Genomic DNA, 24,696 nt, shown 5'->3' with positions numbered 1-24,696 from the left:
CCGTCTCTAATCCATGGTCTCTGCTCCTGACTGAGATTGCATCACCCCCATTGTCCCTTCAGCCTTAGAGGTGATGCCAGCTTCACAATGCAGCCATTTGGCTTATTAGCTCTTCCATCCCGTGTGTCACCAATCCCCTGTATTAATGTCCCTCCATTTGAAATACCTTGGCTGGCTCCTGCTTTTTGACTGAAGTCTGACTGTTAGACTGAAGGAAAAGGATGAAACCAACTCCAAATTGATGACACATTTCTATCCCTCTTTCAAAATGAGCGCCTTAAAAGTGAATTAAGCACTTTGGGAGGCTGAGGTGGGCAGATCACGAGGTCAGGAGATCGAGACCATCCTGGCCAACATGGTGAAACTCCGTCTCTATTAAAAATACAAAAAATTAGCCAGGCGCGGTGGCGGACACCTGTAGTTCCAGCTACTCCGGAGGCTGAGGCAGGGGAACTGCTTGAACCCGGGAGGCAGAGGTTACAGTGAGCTGAGATCCAGCCACTATACTCCAGCCTGGCGACAGAGTGAGACTCCGTCTCAAAAAAAAAAAAAAAAGAAAAAAAGAAAAAAAAGAAAAGTGAATTAAGTAATTTTGAGGGGGGTTGTTCTGTTTCAACAACTGTTTCTGTGTTGTCCCTTTCACTTGAGTTGTTATAACTAAATTCAAACCTGCTTCATAGACCTACTGTAACAATTTTAAGTTAAAAAAAAAAAACTCACTGAAATGTTGATTTTGCTACCTACCTACAAAGCAGAAAATAAATCTGTGCAGGAAAATGTACAATCTGATAATGTTTTTGTTTACTTACCTACAATTTAGCTTGGATTTTTTACTATCCCTTAGTTTGCTTGAAACTTTCCTATAAAAAAATAAACAGTTTTGATGCTTCTTCCCAAGTAGGAAAGCTTGTTCTGGTCCCAGCTGTCAGACAATCCTGGGCTGATAGCTACTTTAATGAATCGGCAGCAGAAGTATAAATTGGGGTACAGGGAGATGGGGGAGGGGATAGATGTGCTTGGTTTACCTCAAGAGTTATAGTATCACAGGGGCAAAGGCAGGTTTGGTAAGTTCCAGCTGCCATTTCTCTCCAAGGGCCAGGAAATAAGGTCCTAAGATAAAAGTCACTGGCCATAAATAACCTTATTCAAGGAAAATAACCTCGTCTGCAGGGCACCTGTGGTGTGAAGGCTGAGACCTGTGCGTTCAGCAACAGAACCAGCCAAGGTGGGGCTGCAGTAAACCTCTTGGCTTACCGGCCAGTCCACAGGACTAAAACAGAGGCCAAATGCCAACTCACCCTGGAACTCAGCCACACCATAAAAGAGGGAGATGTGGTCAGAGTTCAGTGGGAGGGTGGGGAGCAAAGTAGGAAACAGGCTGCACAGCAGGTCCCGAGCCCTGTGTGTGGCAACAATCCAAACCCACGTTAGTGTTTATCATAGGTCACCACCTACAACTGGTGGGAAAATGGTGTTCTTATTCCTGTATGCACCCTGCTGGCAGTTTTCCCAGAGAACCTGCCTGAGACCCAGCCCGGCTCCAGACATCAGCCTCCACATGCTTACCTAAACACATCTGAAGATTACTAAGTTCTAGAAGTACTGTTATGCTAAGTACTGAACACATATCACCCATTTAATCTGCACAACAACCCTTGAAGCAGGCGATATTTTCATTCCCATTTACAGAGAAGGAAACCAAGGCCCAGAGAGGTTGAGTAACGTGTTCAAGTTTGCCCAGCTAGTAAAGGCTCAAGCCAGGATTTGCACCTAGCGAGCCCAGCTCACACTCTCTCCACTGTCTCGGCTCTCTGTTGTCTAAGAGGCCTCCTCCAGGACCTCTCTCATATTTGTGGGATGTGCTGATATTTGCTGGGACTCTCTGCAAGGCAGTACACATGAGAACCTTTTCTGCAGTGCCCCGAAGTCATTCCGCCTCCTTCCTTCCAGAGTTCTCAGGCCACCATGCACACCGTGCCTCTGTCACACGGCTGGGACACAGCCATCTGCACTTCTCCTCGGGGGCAACTGTACTTTCATTCGCACGACTTCCACAAGCAACTGGGATTCTCTCTGTTCCTGGGAGCACAAAGGGCTCAGGGACTCCCAAAGGGAGTCTGAAAACCCCACGTTTCGCCCAAAGACAGAATCCCACCACACCCTGACACCGGGCTTCCGCTTCCCCGCGCAGAGACCTTCCCAGGGCACACGCTGTCATTCATGGGGAGGCTTCATATCTGAAAAGGACTCAGGATTACACCACGGCCAAAAATGCCTGTCTGAAACACTCTGCCTGTGGCAGGATTTATTTTTAAAGCAGCGATATTTATAGCCGGCTGTCGACATTCACGCCAGCGCTTAAGCTGCCTACAAATGTCAGGGTGCCGCTTTCCCAGGGAAAATCTCGGATGTGACACGGAACGAACAAACCTGGAGCAAACTGAATTATCTCCTCAACGTCAGATCAAAGGTGGACTTGTCCTCTGCTTTGGATGCCACCTTGCCTGAGCGAAGAAATTAAGGAAAAAGCAATTTCCCCTAACAGGAGTTAACGGCGACACTTTGAATGTCACATTAGTGGGATCTGCTGTGCATGGTAGAAATAATGAAGCATTTATGTACACATGATTTCCTTTCACCCAGCACCTGGCGGAAAGAACGCAAGCACTCACAGAACCCACGTCTTCAAAAACGAGAAAGACAAGGTCTTTAAAGCTGTTTGTTTTCATGGCATCATGACTCTCTGCCCCAGCCACAGAAGTCACACTCATTCAGAATGAGAATGAATGTGGAAAACAGTCATGCGAATTCAGTGAAGTCTATTTCAGCCAAAGTATTTTAGTTTCTCAAACTGGGAAAAAAAGGATCGTTAGGAGTTCCTTTGGGAAAAAAAGAAAAAAAGAGAGAGAGAGATTTTCCTGAGTCTTAATGAGCCTTTGATCCTAAAGCCTCCCTCCTTCTCCTCTGGCCCTGATGAATCCCGGAGACGCGGGGGCGGCAGCACTCATCCCATGCTGCTTTGGGAGGGTTATTTTTCTCACACACAGTTTCTGTCATGCCCCAGTGGTTCCGGCTGTGAGCCCGCGATTTTGGCCAGCCAGGTGGAGGGGATCCTATCAGCTGGACCTGTGTTCAATGCCATTTCCAACGTGTACAGGCTTTGTGCCCTGGGGCGAGTTAGGTACCTCTGAACATCAGGTTTCACGTTTATTGAATGGCAGCAAAAAGCACCGTCCTTCCTAGGTTGTTGCAAGAATGAGATTAAATGTTAGATTCAAAGGGATCGGTACAGAGGCCAGGTGTGGCAGCTCACACCTGTAATCCCAGCACTTTGGGAGGCCGAGGTGGGTGGATTGCTTGAGTCCAGAAGTTTGAGACCAGCCTAGCAATATGGCAAAACCCCATATCTACTAAAAATACAAAAAATTTTCCAAGTGTGGTGGCAAACACCTGTAGTCCCAGCTTCTCAGGGGACTGGGGCTCAGGCAGGAGGATGGCTTGAGCCCAGGAGGTCAAGGCTGCAGTGAGCCTAGGAATGCACTGCACTCCAGCCTGGGTGAGAGAGTGAGATCCTATCTCAAAACAAAACAAAACAAAACAAAACAGTGATCTGCACAGGAATTATGTTTCATGTAAATATCACTAAGTTTTATTTAGGTCTGCCACTTTATGATTTGGCTTCTGCTAGTTCCCTCCCATTTTCATTATTTGATCTCCCCTTTCCTGCCTCTTTTTGTTTTTTGTTGTCTCTTTTTGTTCATTTTGTTTTGTTTTGTTTTTGAGATGGAGTCTCACTCTGTTGCCCAGGCTGGAGTGCAATGGCGCGATCTCGGCTCACTGCAACCTCCACCTCCTGGGTTCAAGCAATTCTCACACTTCAGCCTCCTTAGTAGCTGGGATTACAGGCGTGTATCACCACAGCTGGTTAATTTTTGTATTTTTAGTAGAGATGGGGTTTCACCATGTTGACCAGGCTGGTCCCAAACTCCTGACCTCAGGTGATCTGCACACCTCAGCCTGCTGGGATTACAGGCGGAAGCCACCACGCCCAGCCTGGTTTTCAATTTTAATGTATCCACAGAGTGCTGTTCTATATTCTGTGGAGTGCCATTCTATACTCTGCGGAGTGCCGTTCTATGTTCCGCAGAGTGCCGTTCTATGTTCCGCGGAGTGCCGTTCTATGTTCCATGGAGTGCCATTCTATGTTCCGGAGTGCCGTTCTATGTTCCATGGAGTGCCGTTCTATGTTCCGGAGTGCCGTTCTATGTTCCATGGAGTGCCGTTCTATGTTCCGGAGTGCCGTTCTATGTTCCGCGGAGTGCCGTTCTATGTTCCATGGAGTGCCGTTCTATGTTCCGGAGTGCGGTTCTATGTTCCATGGAGTGCCGTTCTATGTTCCGGAGTGCCGTTCTATGTTCCATGGAGTGCCGTTCTATGTTCCAGAGTGCCGTTCTATGTTCCGCGGAGTGCCGTTCTATGTTCCATGGAGTGCCGTTCTATGTTCCGCGGAGTGCCGTTCTATGTTCCGGAGTGCCGTTCTATGTTCCGGAGTGCCGTTCTATATTCCGCGGAGTGCCGTTCTATGTTCCATGGAGTGCCGTTCTATGTTCCATGGAGTGCCGTTCTATGTTCCAGAGTGCCGTTCTATGTTCCATGGAGTGCCGTTCTATGTTCCGCGGAGTGCCGTTCTATGTTCCGCGGAGTGCCGTTCTATGTTCCGTGGAGTGCCGTTCTATGCTCCAGCAGAGTGCCGTTCTGTGTTCCGGAGTGCCGTTCTATGTTCCAGAGTGCCGTTCTATGTTCCGCGGAGTGCCGTTCTATGTTCCATGGAGTGCCGTTCTATGTTCCGCGGAGTGCCGTTCTATGTTCCGGAGTGCCGTTCTATGTTCCGGAGTGCCGTTCTATATTCCGCGGAGTGCCGTTCTATGTTCCATGGAGTGCCGTTCTATGTTCCATGGAGTGCCGTTCTATGTTCCAGAGTGCCGTTCTATGTTCCATGGAGTGCCGTTCTATGTTCCGCGGAGTGCCGTTCTATGTTCCGCGGAGTGCCGTTCTATGTTCCGTGGAGTGCCGTTCTATGTTCCGCGGAGTGCCGTTCTATGCTCCAGCAGAGTGCCGTTCTGTGTTCCGGAGTGCCATTCTGTGTTCCGGAGTGCCGTTCTATGTTCCGCGGAGTGCCGTTCTATGTTCCATGGAGTGCCGTTCTATGTTCCGGAGTGCCATTCTATGTTCCATGGAGTGCCGTTCTATGTTCCGGAGTGCCGTTCTATATTCCGCGGAGTGCCGTTCTATGTTCCGGAGTGCCATTCTATGTTCCAGTGGAGTGCCGTTCTATGTTCCACGGAGGGCTGTTCTATGTTCCGTGGAGGGCTGTTCTATGTTCCCAGGGAAGGCTGTTCTATGTTCCGCGGAGGGCTGTTCTATGTTCCGGGGAGGGCTGTTCTATGTTCCGGGGAGGGCTGTTCTATGTTCCGCGGAGGGCTGTTCTATGTTCCCAGGGAAGGCAGTTCTATGTTCCGCGGAGGGCTGTTCTATGTTCCCGGGAGGGCTGTTCTATGTTCCGCGGAGGGCTGTTCTATGTTCCAGCAGAGGGCTGTTCTATGTTCCGGGGAGGGCTGTTCTATGTTCCGGGGAGGGCTGTTCTATGTTCCGGGGAGGGCTGTTCTATGTTCCGGGGAGGGCTGTTCTATGTTCCGCGGAGGGCTGTTCTATGTTCCAGTGGAGGGCTGTTCTATGTTCCAGTGGAGGGCTGTTCTATGTTCCAGCGAGGGCTGTTCTATGTTCCAGGGAGGGCTGTTCTATGTTCCAGCGGAGGGCTGTTCTATGTTCCGCGGAGGGCTGTTCTATGTTCCGCGGAGGGCTGTTCTATGTTCCAGGGGAGGGCTGTTCTATGTTCCGGGGAGGGCTGTTCTATGTTCCAGTGGAGGGCTGTTCTATGTTCCGCGGAGGGCTGTTCTATGTTCCGCGGAGGGCTGTTCTATGTTCCGCGGAGGGCTGTTCTATGTTCCGGGGAGGGCTGTTCTATGTTCTCGGGAGGGCTGTTCTATGTTCCGTGGAGGGCTGTTCTATGTTCCAGAGGAGGGCTGTTCTATGTTCTGGGGAGTGCTGTTCTATATGTTTTTATGTCACACTCAGTGGTTGCCCCAGGGAATTCAAAATACATATTTAAATTTAAATAATCTACTCAGAATTAAAACTTGCCCTTCCAAGTGGAATTCTTACATGTTCCATCTATATAACTGAAACCCCGTCAGAGTGTTCTACGTTTTCTTTGAAGCATCATTTACGTATATGAAAGAGCCTACGAGGAGAAAAACAGCCTGGTCTAGCCTGTTACATTTGCCCAGATATCCGCCCTTTCTGCTGCTCTCCTCTGTACAGTGTTTCCTGAGCACCAGCTGCGTCCAGGTGGCCCGACAGGCGTTGGAGACACGGTGGACACAAAGCTGAGAGGCCCCGGCTTGTGGGGGGCTGACATCCCAGTGGGAAAGACAAGCATCGCTCGGGTGAGGATATAAAAATACAAGCTTGTGACAGATGGGTAAACCGAGGCTCACGGAGATGACTCAGCCCCTTGTGAGTACATCCCACACTCTGGGACAGAACACTCATTCTGTATCACTGCGCTGGGGACAGGGACAGAACAACTCAGAAGGACAGACCCTGCACTGGCCCTCCTGGAGCCCACTCCAGACTCCAGCAAGCATCAGGCCTGGAAGTCGGCGCCTCCCCGCCACCATGGTTCTCCCTGCACTGCTCTGCCGCTGCCTCCACACCACAGTAAGACGGTGGATGCAAACGTGCTTTGAAAGTGCAAAGTAGGGCTGGGCGCAGTGGCCGTAATCCCAGTACTTTAGGAGGCCGAGGCAGGCAGATCACCTGAGGTCAGGAGTTCGAGACCAGCCTGGCCAACATAGTGAAACCCCATCTCTACTCAAAATACAAAAATTAGCCAGGCTTGGTGGCGGGCACCTGTAATCCCAGCTACTCAGGAGGCTGAAGCAGGAGAATTGCTTGAACCCAGGAGGCAGAGGTTGCAGTGAACTGAGATTGCCCACTGCACTCCAGCCTGGGCAACAGAGTGAGACCCTGTCTCAAAAAAAAAAAAAAAAAGAAAGAAAGAAAGAGAGAGAGAGAAAAAGAGAAAGAGAAAGAGAGAGAGAAAGAGAGAGAGAAAGAGAGAAAGTGCAAAGTAGGGGTCAGGGAACCCACGGAGGCCTCCGGGACCCACACTCCAGCCCTGTGTGCTGGTTACTTGGGACACACCCCTTCCCTGCTGCCCAGCGCACTTGACCGTGTGTGGGAAAGGGATGCGTTCATGACCACTGCGTCACAAAGTACCACGACTGGCACTCCTGCTTACGACGTTCCCCAGCCACGTGGAATGGTGAGTCCATTAAACCTCTTTCCTGTATAAATCACCCAATCTCGGGTATGTCTTTATTAGCAGCATGAAAACGGACTAATCCACCATCTCACTGTCCTCACTCCAGTCTCAGCAGCCCTGCCAAGCAGCTCTGGGGTAGACGAGGCTGTGGGGCGTAAGGCTCCATCCACTTCCTGCAGGAGGGATGCTTCTGTCCACGGGAGACCAGCACACAGTGGCGCCTCGTGAAAGGCCACGGCCCCATCACCCTGAGCCCCCTTCTGTGCCGGGCCCCCAGCAGCTATGGACAGAGCCCCTCCCCAGAAAGTGACCACATGATGGTTTCCTGCCTGTGATGGCCTCCTTCAGGCACAGCTTTCTCTCAGCTGCAGGCCACGCAGAGGAACCAAGGAGGACCGCGCACCTCTCCGCACGTCGGGACTCCTGTCCTGTCCCTGAGGAGTGGGACCCTCGAGGTGTTCTGCCCAGGCCATCAGACCACAACCACCCCGACGTCACTGAGCGGCGTGAAGAGAGACCGGGATGTGCATCTGGCTCCCCCGACAGGCCCCACTTCTCACCCTGTGAGGCCACAAGGCCCGCGGCAGCAAAGGGCCATAAACTGGGGGTTTAAAATGACAGCAACCCATCATCTCAAGCCCTGGAGGCCGGAAGTCCTCAGCCGAGGTGTGGACAGAGCCGCGCACCCTCCGAAGGCTCCAGGGCGGGCTCCTCCCCACCTCTCCAGGCTCCTGGGCACTCCGTGGCTCATGGTCATATCGCTCTGATCTCTGCTTCCATCGATGAGGGCCCGCCCTGATGTGTGACCTCACCTTTACCTGGTGACATCTCCAAACACCCTATTTCCAAACTAGGCCCCACACCCAGGTTCTGGGTGAACATGGGGAGAGGCCGATTCAACCCCCTCTCCGTCCAGAAGCTTCTCACCTGCCTTCTGCTCCCTGGGCTCCGTGACCACGGATCCTGCTCACAGCCTCTGGTGGTTTCGCCAGCCCCTGCCTCTAATTGCTTCTAGACTGAGCTCTCTGAAGTTAAACCTTGTGAGTGTGAAGTTAAACCGTTCTTCCCTGCCAGGACTCTAAAATAAAAGCAGCCATCACTCTACCGCATCTGAAGCGTCTCACGGGCCACGGAGAAGGGGCTGGAGAGATGCTCTGGCCGTTGCTGTGAGTGAAGCCCCACAGGCTGCAGTCCCTTCACCCAGGAGCTGGGGAGAGGCTGAGGACCCAGAATGTCTTGAGTATCAGGCAATATGAACTCACGTGAAAAACACATGAGACTTGTTTTGTTTTGTTTTGTTTTGCAGTGAGTAAAAAAGCCCAATGTGTTTTTCACTTGAATCTGAGAAGCTAGAGAATAAAAAGCATTTTGTTTATCACAATGTGCTCACTTCTGATAGGGACCCTGCTTCAGAGGAGTGCTGGGTGTTTTGATCAGACTCCTGTGCCAGGACCTAAACGGAGGATTGACTATGAGTTAAATGCAACAAGGAGTGTGGGGTGGAGAGATCCTTGTCCGACACCCGCCCAGGCTGAGGAGAGGCTGGAAATCACGAACTCGCCAGTGTTTACTCCCCTTGGCGAGAGTCTGTCTATTCCAGAAAGAAACTGCAGATTGACCTGTAGATGTGACTTTATAGAGTCCCCTGTGAGCCCCAGAGAAGCAACCTCTGCAGAGAGGCACCCTGACTCCAGGCCTCCGACTGCCCAGTCATTCTCCACGCAGGCAGCACCGACTCCAGGCCTCCGACTGCCCAGTCATTCTCCACGCAGGCAGCACTGACTCCAGGCCTCCGGTTACTCAGTCATTCTCCACGAAAGCAGCACCGACTCCAGGCCTCAGCTGCCCAGTCATTCTCCACGCAGGCAGCACTGACTCCAGGCCTCCAGTTGCTCAGTCATTCTCTGCGAAGGCAGCAAGTGTCTGCAGTGCTGGTCGGTCCAGCCAGGCAATCTCTCAACCCCTCGCTCATTCATGCATGTACTTGCTCAGTTACTAATTCATCAACCAATCAGTATATATCGAGTATCTACTATATGCTAGACTTTGTGCTGGGCACTAGAACAAAGGCTCTCCTAAGGATGTTATATTTTGGTAGGGAAGACAAATACACAGGCAGACAGTTAAAGCAGACAAGATGAGTGCGCTGAAGAAATGGAACCCAGTGATGTACAGGTGACCAGCAAGGGGGGCCTCTGGTCCTTTAGACCAGATGGCCAGGAAAGCAACATGAAACAGACCCACTAAGCCAGGAATCAGAAATACGAAGTGCTGAGGGAAACAGCATTCCAAATTAAAAAACAAACAAACAAAACAAAACAAAACAACACTCAGTGCAAATTCCCTGGAGTGGAAATAAGTATGTTCCAGAAAGACAAAGACAGACAGGGCCTGTGGGTACAGGGTGGAAGGGGGCACAGGAACAGTCTAGGCTGAAGGACTAGGTGGGGCCAGAGAATGCAGGTAGTGGGTTTAGGTTTTTATCTCTGTGCAATGCAAAGCAACTGGTAGGTGTTACACAGGAGAGAGGCATGACTGGATTTTAACGGGGTGGCTGTGGCTGCAGGGTGGAGCATGGCCTCCAGGGGACACACAGTATTAGGCAGAATGGCCCTGACGGTCGTGGTAAAGGTGACGGATATTGTTAGCAGGTGGCTTAGCAGTGACTAGCTTTACTGCACAGACTTAAGAACAGCCTGTGTCTGTCACTCACTCATTCCGTCCCTAAACATTGATGGTATGGTTTCTCCTCCCAGGATGGATACTAGGGATATATTGATAAGCAGGAAAAGATATGACATCTCATGGCTTTGTGGGTGACTGGGCCGAGCCACATGGTTCTCACTTGGGGTCTCCAAGCAGTTGTGCTCAGATGGCAACTTAAGGTGGAGTCATCTTCAGGCTTGGCTGGCTCTTCACTTCCATTCTGCCCTCACCGGGGACAGCTGGAAGAGAGGAGGCAGGTCCACTCCAAGACTACGGAGCTTCTCGTCTCCTGGAAGGCAATGGGACAAACGCAATCTGGACAGCAGACACAGCAAACGCCAAGGCCCGGAGGTGGGATGGGACGTGTCTGCTGGGAGAGCTGAAAGGAGCCCTGTGCCACAGTGAGGAGGAGAAGGGCGGTGGTGGATGAAGCTGGATAGGCAGCCATGGCCAGATCACACAGGCCCTGACCCAAATGGTGTCAGCTTTCAGAATAGAAGTAAACCCCTCACTACTGCTTCTCTTCTGTATCTACAATCTTTCCAGGCACATACCTTTAAACACCAGCTCTAATCTGAGGACTCCTAAATTCCCATCTCCAGCCATGTCTCTCCCTAACTCCAGAAGGGGACATCTTCCTGCCCATGTGACTTCTCCCTTTGGATGCTCCATGGGCATCCCACACCGGGTCCTACGCTGAGCTCTTGACTTCCTCCCACCTCCTCTGGTCCCCTCACCACACATCCCTGAGTCCTCTGCACATCATCAATGCCACTTTCTTCTTAATCTTGCTCAGACTACAAGGCCTTCAAATCATCCTTGGATTTTCTTGCTTAAGCCAAAGTCAATCTGTCAGCATCCTGTTACCTCCACCTTCAAACTGCATCAAGAACCTGACAGTTCTCATCGAATCCACCACTCTGGTCCAAGCCTCTACCATCGCTCACCTGGATGATTTCAAAAGCTTTTCTGCAGCTGGTCTCCAAGGATGCCACTTCTCCACAATGGACCTCACACCCCACTACGCATGCCCCTGTGGCATCCCCTCACTTTGAATCCAGACCTACACCTGTCTTCTCTCCAATAGGACCTGGCAGAAGGGACTTTCAAAGCTGAGTCATAAGTAGTCTTGTAGCTTTTGCTTAGGGCTCATGAGGTCTTTGCTCTGGGGGGACTCAGCCACTGTGGAGGAATTCTGACCCCGAATCCACCAGGCTGTGAGGAAACCCAAGCTAGCCTGTGGAGAGGCCACATGAGGAGAGAAATATCTGGCCTGTCCCCTCTCTTCTAGCCAACTCAGGAGAGGACAACATGCAGGCAAAGAGCCAGCCAAGGCTGCAGATGACTGCAACTTCAGTTGCCATCTAAGCGTAACTACCCAAGAGGAGACCCCAGGTGAGAACCATGTAGCTGCCCAGTCAACCAATACGGCCATAACACATCAACACGAATCACTAATCTCAGCCACTTTTCTGGGGTTGCATTAGTCCATTCTCACACTGCTATAAAGACATACCTAAAACTGAGTAATTTATGACGAAAAGAGGTTTAACTGACTCACAGTTCCTTGGGCTATACAGGAGGCATGGCTGGGGAAGCCTCAGGAAACTTACAGTTATGGCGGAAGGCAAAGGAAATGCAGGCACATCTTCATATGGCAACAGGAAAGAGCATGAAGCGGGAGGGGCTACACACTTCTAAACCAAGAAATCTTGTGAGAACTCAGTCACTATCACAAGAACAGCAAAGGGGAAGTCTGCCCACATGATCCAGTCATCTCCCACCAGGTCTCTTCCCCCACATTGAGAACTACAATTCAACATGAGATTTGGGTGGGGACATAGAGCCAAACCATATCAGGGTGCTTTGTGATACAGCAATAGCTAACTGGTGTACCTCTGTGCGGGTCTTCCTGCACCTCCTCTTGTGTACTACATCTCTACAGAGTTGCAGATATAATTCCTTAAATATTCAGGTTAGATCACATCATTCTACTGTTGAAAACCGTTTAATGGCTTCCCATCTCAGGAAGAAAAGAGCCAAAGTCCTTATCTTGGCCTTCAAAAGCTTTAAGTGATCTGCTCCAAGTCATCTCCCTCATCTGACCTCATCTTCTAACTGTTTCCCTGCGTTCATTCTACTCCTGCTCCTCGGACTTCCACACACTTCTCAGACACAGCGGGCACTCACCGCCTGCCCCAGGGCCTTTGCACTTCTGCACAGCTCCCTCCCTGGCTTCATCCAGGTCTCTGCTCAAAGGACTCACCACAGTGAGGTCTCCCCAACCACTAAATGTAAACCAGCTCTTCCGTGACTATCACCCTTCACCCCTTCTCACTTCCCCACCTGACCTGCACATGAATTCATCGACTCTCCACCAGAACCAAGGGCATGGATTTAGATCACTTCTTCCAGAAACAAGAAAGCATCTGACACAAAGTGGTTGCTCAATATTTTTGAATGAATATGTCTTCGGGTGTGGGTCCAACTAGATTTCTTTTTTTTAACTTTTATTTTAGGTTCAGGGGCACATGTGCAGGTTTGTTATATAGGTTTTAATCAGGGCAAGTACTGTAGGCTTTGAAATTCTTCAGGAAGCCAGTGCCCGAGGTGAACAAATCCATTTCCCTTTAAAATCTGCATATCTGGACATACTTTTCTGACTCTTCAAGTGAAAATTACTTGGCAGCCCCCACAATACAGTCAAAAAGGGCTCTGAAAAGAACTATGTGGGCCAGATGCAGTGGCTCACACCTGTAATCCCAGCACTTTGAGAGGCCAAGACGGGCACATCACGAGGTCAGGAGTTCAAGACCAGCCTGACCAACATGGTGAAATCACATCTCTACTAAAAATACAAAAATTAGCTGGGCGTGGTGGCGGGCACCTGTAATCCCAGCTACTCAGGAGGCTGAGGCAGGAGAATCGCTTGAACGTGGCAGGCGGAGGTTGCAGTGAGCCCAGATCACACCACTGCACTCCAGCCTGGGTGACAGAGCGAGACTCCTTCTCAGAGAAAAAACAACAACAAAAAAATAAATGAATACACCATGTGTTTCTGTGCATCACCAATCACGGGCTGCAGGGAAGCAGGGCACGTTGTCTTTAGCTAAACTGGATGATCACTATTAAGACAGACGGCACATGAGCGATATTTGGAAACAAAAAAGCCCGCATATGAATGTGACCAGTGGGCTAATTATCAGTTCAGAGAGGCCCTGAATGCACATTGGCACAGCTCCACAGCTGTTAATTACCCCCATGAACACAGGACTAGCAGTCTTCATTCACAGGCCGCACGCCGCCCCCTGCCCCCCAGTCACTTTAGGACGTGGAAGACACACGACGCGTCAGGTGCGAGATGAGAATGGTGACCACGGGATCTGGGATGAAAAGCCGTGGTGATGACTGCCTGAGCATCATGCTTTAACCCAAGTGAGCCGCTTCTACTGTTCTACTGCACCTGTCGTCTACTAATGGAACAACGTGGGTTTCTTGAGGATCAGCGGGGAGGTCCGTAGACTGGGAACCTGGAGTTCTCCCACCCCGAGGATCCAGGGGTCACTATGCTCGCCATCTCCCACACGTGGTGATGCCCCAACCCGGAGCCGCACATCCCTAGGTTTCCCTGTCACAGCAGACGACACCATTGCTGCCCCAAAAACTCACGTCCTGACTCCTTCCTGCCTCTCACACTCCATGTCCAGTCCATCAGCAAACCCTGTTGATTCAACCTTGAAGACGCGCCCTGAGCCTGCGCCCTGAGCCTGCGTGCTCCTCCCCACCCTGACTTGGTGGGAGCCCCCATTATCTCGCATCAGGACACGGCTCCCAGTGGGGTCCCTGCTTCCACTCCTGATTTTTTCTGTGTGGCCACTGGAGTGACTCTCTACAAACCAAAGCCAGATGCACGTCCTCTCTCAATTCCAATGGCATCTGACACAAATGGATTGCAAAACTATGCCACAATCGCTCCCTGCATCTGAGGTAGGAAGATAAGAGATGAGGCTTAGAATTGGGACCAAACAGGACTAGTTAAATCAGGTCCCAGGCAGAAGCACCTTCCCATGAGACGCACCCACAGTGCCATGTCAGTTGACCATTGCCATGGCAACACCCAGAAGTTACTACCCCTTTCCATGGCAATGACCCAGCCATCCAGAAGTTACCACCATTTTCCAATAATTTTCTGCATAACCTGCCCCTTAATTGGCATGTAATTAAAACCTGGTTTAAATCCAACTTCAGAGTCACCTCTGAGCCACTACTCTAGGTGCACGGTCTGTGAGGCAGCCTTGCTCTGCAAGGAGCAGGACCTCTGCTACTGCTATGCACAGACGCTTCAGTAAAAGCTGCTAACACCACCAGCTTGCCCTTGAATTCTCCCTTGGGTAAAGCCAAGAACCCTCCCAGCCTAAGCCCTGATTTGGGGCTTCCCTGCCCTGCACCACATCTACATTCTTGCTGACATGACTTCTTGGCTCCTCTTAGCTGGAGACAGAGTTAACGTCCCTAACTCCTGAAACCAGGCAGACACTGAGATTTGCTTTGGCCAACAGAATTCAAGAAGTGCCTTTCTCCATTCAAGCCCGGGCCTCATGAGGTCTTCCGTGTCTCCGCCTCATTCATGGCCCAACTGTGCCCGGCCAGAGCCCTATCTCACCTGATGGAGGAGGGGAGAGCAAGGAGCAAGGCGGTCATCCCAGCCCAACCAAGCAAGATCCTCCAGTGGCCACACCCAGGTGCATGTGAGCCCCGGCTGGACTGGAAGAGCTGTTCAGTCCAGTTCAGTCAAGCTGAGAAGCTCCATGCAGCCAACCAGAGGTTTGGGAGCAATGATGGACTATGACCGCTTCAAGCCCCAGGCTTCAGGATGGTTTGTTATGCATCCTTATTGGGACAGGGGATACTACATACACTTCTACAATTCTTGGAGTTCTACCTTGGCCTATAAGACTCTAACTTATTCCCAATCCAGGTTTCATTTTTTTCCTTCCCTGCCCCTCCCCATTCACTGACTGGCCCATCTTCTTCTCCTTGGACATGTCAGGCATCCATGCACCCCAGGCCCTCTGCACTCCCCTCTGCCTGGGATGCTCCTCCCTGAACACTGACAGGGCTGCTTCCTCCCTCTGCTCAACATATATGTCTCGGGAAGCCTCCTGGACCACTCTTTCAAAGTGCCACCATCAGCAGGAACTGATTTCCTGCTCCTCTACCCAGTTTATTTTTCTGCAAAGCACTGATCACTGCCTGACGTTATAGCACAGGCATTTGACGTTCCTTCATCGGGGAGGTGAATGTTGGGGTCTCTTTCGCTAATTACTAGACCCTTGGTGCCCGCAACAGTGCCTGGTACATAGCGCTCAATGGACCCTTGTGAATGAATGACTAGTCATACAGTGAGCAACTTGTGGCCCAAGGATGCCACGTGTGTCTCACTATACAGATCTCTGTTTAGATGCGCTGATGTATCCCTTTCCCTTGATAGGGATGCTGGCGACAGGGAAATTCCCCAAAAGACAGGGTGGACATGCGGGCAGAGTCTCATTAGACCACCCCACTTGGTTCACCCTCCAGTGCTTTCCCATCTTTTGGCATTTTAGATTCCACAGACCAGGAATGAATGGCTCAGGAATCCTACATTTTTTCTTGTTCAAGTCCCATCAAGAAGAACTCAGCCGGGTGCAGTGGATCACGCCTGTAATCCTAGCACTTTGGGAGGCCGAGGCAGGCTGACCACTTGAGGTCAGGAGTTCAAAACCAGCCTGGCCAACATGGCAAAACCCCATCTCTACTAAAAATATACATACACACACAAAATAGCCGGGTGTGGTGGTGGGTGCCTGTAATCCCAGCTACTAGGGAGGCTGAGGCAGGAGAATCTCTTGAACCTGGGAGGTGGAGGTTGCAGTGAGTTGAGATCGCGCCATTGCACTCCATGCACTCCAGCCAGAACGACAGAGCAAGACTACATCTCAAAAAACAAAACAAAACAAAACAAAACTCTTCGTGGATTCCTCTTGTGTGTGGGGCAATCTAGCCTTAGCGTTCCTCCCCAACTCTCCTTGCTAATGTTGCAAGACAGGCTTGAAAACTCCATATGCCATTAGGCTCTTCTCCAAAGAACTTCCAAAGAAAGACACTTGGGAAAATTGCTCCTCCATTGCTATGAAGATGTTCCTGACAACAGTTTCTTCTGTATTTTTCTGCGTCCTCTAACATAACATTCTGAGTAAGAAAACCATGTCCAGCACGCCGTGCTTTGTTTTGCTGAGGAAGCAGTGAGCTCCCTTCCCCAAAGAAGTGAGAATTATGCAATTGTTCATATTTTCTTTTCTGTCCAGCCTCCCTGGAAACTCGGAGCCAAATGAGAATCTTGGAGTAACTATGTTCACCCTCCAAGGCCGCATATTTCAGTTCTTTCTTCTCTTTATGCACACATTCTACTTCCTTCCATATCACTTCATTATATTTAATGATTTTGGTAATTAGGACATATTCTTGGAAAGAAGCACAATAAAAACACATTCACAGATAATGAAGTCATCAATTATCATTTTTTTAAGTACGAAAATCAGGAGGGACTCAAATCAGGTGAAATATTCACTGCGTGATCCACGCTAGGGGCGCGTCTAGTCAGTTTCAGTATTATTCTTACATGATTGTTTCAGGAACATTCAGCCCCAATTTCAGCCTTATCTATTTCACTGAAAGCTTTTATATTTGGAAGGAAAACCACATCCCGTTCACAATTCAGTCAAACCCAGTGGTGGCTGTGATTTGGTGGCCCTTCAATCTGCTGTAGGAGACTGAATCTGTGCGTGGTAGAGGGTGTTACATCCCTGGCCTCCCCTTCCCCAGTCATATCAATCAAAAGTGTCCTCAGACATTGCCAAATGTCCCCTGGAGGGCAAGTTGGCCCCACTGAGAACCATCTTTCATGGCCTTTTAATCCAGGGCTCTTCCCCAGGCTGGCATTTCAGGGTCTTTGCTCCGTGCAGGCAAAGGAGAGGGGCTGTGAGCCGGCCCTCAGGCACGCTTAGCTGGGAACCCTGCATCACCTGACATTCTCCCAAGATGGGTCTCTGATCCGGTAGAATCCTCTTTGGCTTTCGGCAAATCAGGTTGACTGAAACTGTGCTGAGGTTCCAATTCCATTCACATTACTGACAACAAAAGAAAACAACAGCAACCACTCAAAGGGCATGAGGTCAGAAAGGAGGGAAGATGCTGCCTCGCTGGCTCTGAAGGCGGAGCGCGAGGCCCTCAGCAGCCCTTGCAGCTGGAAAGGCAAGGAATGAATTCTCCCCAAAGCTCAGAAAGGCACTCAGTCCTGCCAACACCAGATCATAGCCCTGTGAGGCTCATCTCAGGCTTCTGACCTCCAGAACTGTAACGGAATACGTGTACGTCGCTTTAAGCCAGGGTCACTTGCTACAGCAGCAATAAGAAACAGATACACAGTTTCTGAGTCTCAGTACCACTGACTGACATGTGGGACCAGGTGATAATCTGCTGTAGGAGACTGATCTGTGCGTGGTAGCGGGTTTTACATCCCTGGCCTCCCCTTCCCCAGTCATATCAATCAAAAGTGTCCTCCGACATTGCCGAATGTCCCCTGGAGGGCAAGCTGGCCCCACTGAGAACCATCTTTCATGACTTTTTAATCCAGCAGACTCTCCGCTAAGCTCCTTCCTCCCAGGGATTCATGGCACACCCTCCATTAAATTCACTAAGCCCTGAATGTGTGTCCCAGGCGCTAAAGGCAGAGGGTTGGATAAGTCACGGTGTGTGCCCTCAGAAAACTCACAGTCAGTCATCGAGGCAGCTGCTTAAAGAATTATGTGGTAGCACCTCCTCTCTTGAGGGTTACGTTCTGAAGACTTAGAGCACACAGGGAGAAGCAGGACAGTCACCTTGCTGAGAACTGCAGGACCAGCTTGGTCCACATTCAGGGCTGGTAGTCAGAGAATAGGCCATCTTTCTTTGCTAATTGAGATGGAATCATTCTTTTCTCATTGAGATGGAATGCACATGCCATAAAGGTCATCATTTTGGTGTGCAATGCCATGGTTTTGGCACATTCACAAAGTTTAGCAGCCATTATTACCATCTAACTCAAGAACATTTTCACCATTCCAAAAAGAACCTCATACCCCTTGGCGGTCACTCCTCATCCCCATCCCCCTACTCCCTCCACTCCCCCCACCACCATCCCTGGAGGGGTCACTCCTCATCCCCATCCCCCTACTCCCTCCACTCCCCCCACCACCATCTCTGGAGGGGCCACTCCTCATCCCCACCTCCTCCACTCCCCCAGCCACCATCCCTGGAGGGGTCACTCCTCATCCCCACCCCCTCCACTCCCCCCGCCACCATCCCAGGAGGGGTCACTCCTCATCCCCATCCCCCTACTCCCTCCACTCCCCCCACCACCATCTCTGGAGGGGTCACTCCTCATCCCCACCCCCTCCACTCCCCCCGCCACCATCCCAGGAGGGGTCACTCCTCATCCCCATCCCCCTACTCCCTCCACTCCCCCCACCACCATTTCTGGAGGGGTCACTCCTCATCCCCACCTCCTCTACTCCCCCAGCCACCATCCCTGGAGGGGTCACTCCTCATCCCCACCCCCTCCACTCCCCCAGCCACCATCCCTGGAGGGGTCACTCCTCATCCCCACCCCCTCCACTCCCCCCGCCACCATCCCTGGAGGGGTCACTCCTCATCCCCACTCTCTCCACTCCCCCACCATCATCCCTGGGGGGGTCATTCCTCATCCCCATCCCCCTACTCCCTCCACTCCCCCAGCCACCATCCCTGGAGGGGTCACTCCTCATCCCCATCCCCCTACTCCCTCCACTCCCCCAGCCACCATCCCTGGAGGGGTCACTCCTCATCCCCACCCCCTCCACTCCCCCAGCCACCATCCCTGGAGGGGGTCACTCCTCATCCCCACCCCCTCCACTCCCCCCGCCACCATCCCAGGAGGGGTCACTCCTCATCCCCATCCCCCTACTCCCTCCACTCCCCCCACCACCATCTCTGGAGGGGTCACTCCTCATCCCCACCTCCTCTACTCCCCCCGCCACCATCCCTGGAGGGGTCACTCCTCATCCCCACCCCCTCCACTCCCCCCGCCACCATCCCTGGAGGGGTCACTCCTCATCCCCATCCCCCTACTCCCTCCACTCCCCCCACCACCATCTCTGGAGGGGTCACTCCTCATCCCCACTCTCTCCACTCCCCCAGCCACCATCCCTGGAGGGGTCACTCCTCATCCCCATCCCCCCACCCTGTCCACTCCCCCCACCACCATCCCTGGAGGGGTCACTCCTCATCCCCATCCCCCCACCCTGTCCACTCCCCCACCACCATCCCTGGAGGGGTCACTCCTCATCCCCATCCCCCTACTCCCTCCACTCCCCCCACCACCATCTCTGGAGGGGTCACTCCTCATCCCCATCCCCCTACTCCCTCCACTCCCCCCACCACCATTTCTGGAGGGGTCACTCCTCATCCCCACCTCCTCTACTCCCCCAGCCACCATCCCTGGAGGGGTCACTCCTCATCCCCACCCCCTCCACTCCCCCAGCCACCATCCCTGGAGGGGTCACTCCTCATCCCCACCCCCTCCACTCCCCCCGCCACCATCCCTGGAGGGGTCACTCCTCATCCCCACTCTCTCCACTCCCCCACCATCATCCCTGGGGGGGTCATTCCTCATCCCCATCCCCCTACTCCCTCCACTCCCCCAGCCACCATCCCTGGAGGGGTCACTCCTCATCCCCATCCCCCTACTCCCTCCACTCCCCCAGCCACCATCCCTGGAGGGGTCACTCCTCATCCCCACCCCCTCCACTCCCCCAGCCACCATCCCTGGAGGGGGTCACTCCTCATCCCCACCCCCTCCACTCCCCCCGCCACCATCCCAGGAGGGGTCACTCCTCATCCCCATCCCCCTACTCCCTCCACTCCCCCCACCACCATCTCTGGAGGGGTCACTCCTCATCCCCACCTCCTCTACTCCCCCCGCCACCATCCCTGGAGGGGTCACTCCTCATCCCCACCCCCTCCACTCCCCCCGCCACCATCCCTGGAGGGGTCACTCCTCATCCCCATCCCCCTACTCCCTCCACTCCCCCCACCACCATCTCTGGAGGGGTCACTCCTCATCCCCACTCTCTCCACTCCCCCAGCCACCATCCCTGGAGGGGTCACTCCTCATCCCCATCCCCCCACCCTGTCCACTCCCCCCACCACCATCCCTGGAGGGGTCACTCCTCATCCCCATCCCCCCACCCTGTCCACTCCCCCACCACCATCCCTGGAGGGGTCACTCCTCATCCCCATCCCCCTACTCCCTCCACTCCCCCCACCACCATCTCTGGAGGGGTCACTCCTCATCCCCATCCCCCTACTCCCTCCATTCCCCCACCACCATCCCTGGAGGGGTCACTCCTCATCCCCATCCCCCCACCCTGTCCACTCCCCCCACCACCATCCCTGGAGGGGTCACTCCTCATCCCCATCCCCCCACCCTGTCCACTCCCCCACCACCATCCCTGGCAATTACTCAGATGCTCCCCTCAGAGTTCCAAAAGCTTCCCCAAAGAGGCTACAGATGGAGGTAAAATCACTTCTCGATTTAAAGAGTATTTGCGGATGCAGCCTAATCCTGTTTTCTGTAATTGTGAAATGCAAATGACCCTGGTAATATATGTACTGATCATAGAACTGGAGATGACTTTTTTTTTATTTTTGTAAAAAAAATGTTTCCCAGAATGAGAATCCAATCAAATTTTAACACTTGGTGAAAAAATTCATTCAGTTTAACTCAGTGACATCAATAGCAAATCAACCCACTGGCTAAATATTGAAGGAGATCTCAGCTCATCAGGAATGCGTGAGGAGCATCCAGTTACCTGTACCCCGATAGAGCAAATGTTCTGGTTTAGCTATCCTCTTTGTAACAAAGGTCATTAAACATCTGAGCAGCAGCTTAAAATTCCTGAAGTTTGAAACCCACTGTAGCCACCTCTGGTCTTTAACGTAAGCAGACTCCATTTCCATTCAGGAGCAGAGTGCCCGCCACTGCACAGCTCAGCTGTGTTTAACATCCTAAGAAATGGAAATGCATAATTGGCTTTATGGGATTGCTTCCAGAAACACTGGAATTTTGTTATTTATTGCTTTTTATACCACAAAAAGGGGGAAAGCAGCCCCAACATCTCTGAATGTGGATGATGGCCTCCAAAGGAGCTTGACGTAGCTTCTGCTCGGGGGTCCTGTAGCCCCTCTTTCCTCACACCGACCTCACAAAGAGCAGAAGTGGTCCCAAATGCAGAAAGCCAGCCTACCTTCAGGACCTGTTCTAGGTTCTCCAGCTTGGCTTGGAGCTGGTGTTTCTCCTTCAAGGCCAAATCGCGCTCTCTGGTCAAGAGGGTGAGTGGGTGGTTGAGATGCACATACTCTGCCTTCACCTGCAAGCGGAAGGAATGGAGACAAGGAGGTTATCACAACCTGCCTAAGAGCTGGAGCAGGCATCTGCCTCCAGCTGGTATCCATTGCTTCCTCTTTAGGAGGAAAATCTTCAATTTCCTCTTAGAGGATTCTTCCCTTCCTCCTTCTCCATCATGGACTGGGTCCACTCCTACTAGGGGCCACTACACATGACCAAGGGCTGACCAATCAGCAGACTATCTCCGTCTTCCTCCTGCCCACCTCCACCACAGCCTCAGTGATTGGGTCAGGGTTGCAAATGTGCCACATGCCTGGCCAATCAGTGTAATCTCATCTCCTGGATGTAGTGATTGGTTGGGGAAGTCACATGACCCAATTGCATTCTGGGGGAATGAGATCCTGTACTAGTATAGGAACGTGGAAGAACTCTCCCTTTTGCCCACTGGACTTGGAAAGTTAAAGACAAAAAGCTGGAACTACTGTGGCCTTTGTCATCACGAGGGAAGAACCCATCTGAGAACAGAGCCAATGAGATAAATGCAGAGACGCAGAGGGAAAAGCAGGATCCCCATGGCATCATTTGAGCACCCAGATCAAGCTGAGCCTGAAGCTAATTATCTTTTCCTTTTCAGTCACTTGGACCAATAGATTTCTCCTTGTTTGCTTACACCAATTTGAGTCGTCTGTCCCCTGTAACTTTGAGAGCCCTAACAGATACAAGTGTTTTTCCATTGTCTTAGCATATTTATTCTTGTCTAAAAATTTTGCCCCATCTTAAAAGTGAATAAAAATGCCCATGAAATTCCACATGAACTAGAATGCATTCCCCCAATAAATCCAAAAAAACACATAAATTCCATTCTTAGGCCTCAACCCCCAGGGCCAAGGTACAAGCTTATTGGGAAGGGAGGCGCCATGTTCAGTCTCTCCCCTCTTCGAAACAGGTCAGGGGATGCTATCAATGAAAGAAATCACCATGGTTCCTTTCCCATTCATTTTCAATGTGGAGGCAACATATTTTAACCCCACAGCAGCCTTGTAATTTCTTTTTCTCCTCCCCAAGTCTCATGATGTGAATTATGGCTTCAATAACAGACTAACACAATGCCACGCTTGTCAGCTGCAGAAGTCCTTTCTATTTCAAATACTTTCTGTACTGAGTGTTAGTTTAACCTGACAACTTCTGGGGCACCAGAAGAAAGGCAGGCACCCACTTGGCATTCCCGAATGGGAACAGGGTTACTGGAAAGCTGTTATTAAGAGGTCGTACAGAGGTCTTATTCGAAGGAATATTTTAAAGCCATTGTGCTGCAACGTGATGTTATCAGGCAATGAACTTAGAGAAATAATCCAAATGCCCCCGGTGAAAATGTCACGACCTATTTGAATTAAACCATCCTCACTTCTGAACCTCAATGCCCCGGGGTGCAGGTTTGCAGAAAGCATCACTGCTTGTATCCTAGCTGTTCAAGAACATTAGGACTTGGGAGTCATGCTTGAATGCTCCTAAATTCAGTCTCACACAGCGACCAGCACCATCTTTCTGAAATACCTGCCAGATCTTGCCTCTCCCTGCTTGAAACCTTCTATGGTTTCCACAGAATTTAGAATAAAATCCAAACTCCTTGGTGGTCTAAAAGCCCCACCCACCTGCCACCCTGTTGCCACCATGCTGGGGACACCCTGGCTTCCTTCTGTCCCTTAAACAGGTCGAGCCTCTTCCCACCCCGGAACCCTTGCACCTGCTGATTCTGTTGCCTGCAGATCTCTACCCCGCCCTGCCCCAGTCTGCTCAGGTCTGGCTCCTTCTCATTCGGTGTAACCTCAGACAGGCCTTCCCAACCCTTGCAAGGTGACGAAACCCTTGTCTCCACCCCCCGCCTCCATGTCCCTCCCTCCCACACCGCCATGCTTCGGTGTCCACGTGTGCTCGGTGCTGTCCTCTGCGGCTGTTTGCCTTCTTCCTGTGGCTGCTCCTCATTGGAACAGAAGTGTCACCAGACAGAAGTTTTCTTCTGCCACGCAGTTTCCCAGCGTCAGAGCCCAGAGGACCGCCTGGCAGGGAGTCAGTGGTCAAGCAAGATTTTTGTACTGAGTGGAATGGTGTTGAAGAAAGTTCCAAGAATGGAAAGGTGGCCCTGGCTCCTGAGTGGACTACTGCTGTTAACTCTCCCAGATCCAGGCCCCACCATCATCCATCCCTCTTTGTGTCCCAAGAGGCTCATCCTCACGGCCTGCACCCCCCGTACCATCCCGGCTTCTAATCAGCTTGCCCCGTGGAAGACATGATGGAGAAACTATGGATCAGCATGACCCCTGGCCCCGGCCCTCCCCAGCAGCCTGCAGGGGTTACTCTGAGTTACTCCCCTGAGAAAGACTGCTGGTGAGCCTGGCCCTTGGCTGGAGGCCTGGGAACTGGGATCTGGGGAGAATTCTTACATTCCCTAATCGATTAGGGCGGCTTCCCGCATCGAGGCCACTTGAACAAGACGGTTTGTGCTGAACACCTTTCCGTCTGGGAGTCTGGAATTGTGGTATGTGCTGGACAGAGAGAGCCCATGTGACCAGGTCCCCATAAAAACTCTGGTTGCTGAGTCTTTAATGGGCTTCCCTGATAAATGACATTTCACACACATCACAGCTTGCAGCTGTGGGTCCACTAAGCGTCCTGTGTGATTCTTGGGAATCCTCTTGGGAGACGACCTGGAGGGCCTGTACCTGGTCTCCCCCTGGCTTCATCCTGTGTGGCCCTCTCCCTTTGCCACCCGTGCTGTGTGTCCTTTTGCTGTAGTAAGTCACAGCCCTGAGGGCGGCTGCACACTGAGCCCTGCAAGTCCTCCCACTGGGTTGTGGAACTGGGGTAACCCCCAACAGTGTCCTTCTATGGGGAGGGCCTCTCCCACACCCTTCTCCCCATACCCATAGCAGGTGGCCACGGTGCCCAGCCTCTGCTGGTCTCAGACTCCCAACCCCCTTTGCAGGTGTCCTGCCCCCCCGCCCCCCGGCCCCTGCAACACCACCCACACCTTTGCTAGCACTTTATTTTCTAAACTCTGCTCCACCCTCCAGTTTGCAAATGCTGTCTATTTGTTTTTGTGACCCTGATGGGTAAAATCTCCAAAGAAAAAGAATATTAA

General features: G+C 51.8%; 1 protein-coding gene across 27 annotated transcripts in view; it reads right to left on the bottom strand.

Annotated features, from left to right (window-relative positions):
* LOC105490530 (RIMS binding protein 2) overlaps nt 1-24,696 on the bottom strand; it is a 404,804-nt gene that overhangs the window by 100,706 nt on the left and 279,402 nt on the right. For all 27 annotated transcript variants that reach the window (XM_071070782.1, XM_071070781.1, XM_071070784.1 and 24 more), the window contains one exon: nt 21,457-21,579. The gene's annotated coding sequence lies outside the window, so the exon portion shown is untranslated. The remainder of the gene's footprint in view (nt 1-21,456; nt 21,580-24,696) is intronic.

This window comes from Macaca nemestrina, chromosome 10 (assembly GCF_043159975.1).
Source record: "Macaca nemestrina isolate mMacNem1 chromosome 10, mMacNem.hap1, whole genome shotgun sequence".
Lineage (NCBI taxonomy): Eukaryota > Metazoa > Chordata > Mammalia > Primates > Cercopithecidae > Macaca > Macaca nemestrina.
This window is presented reverse-complemented; position numbering and strand designations above follow the sequence as displayed.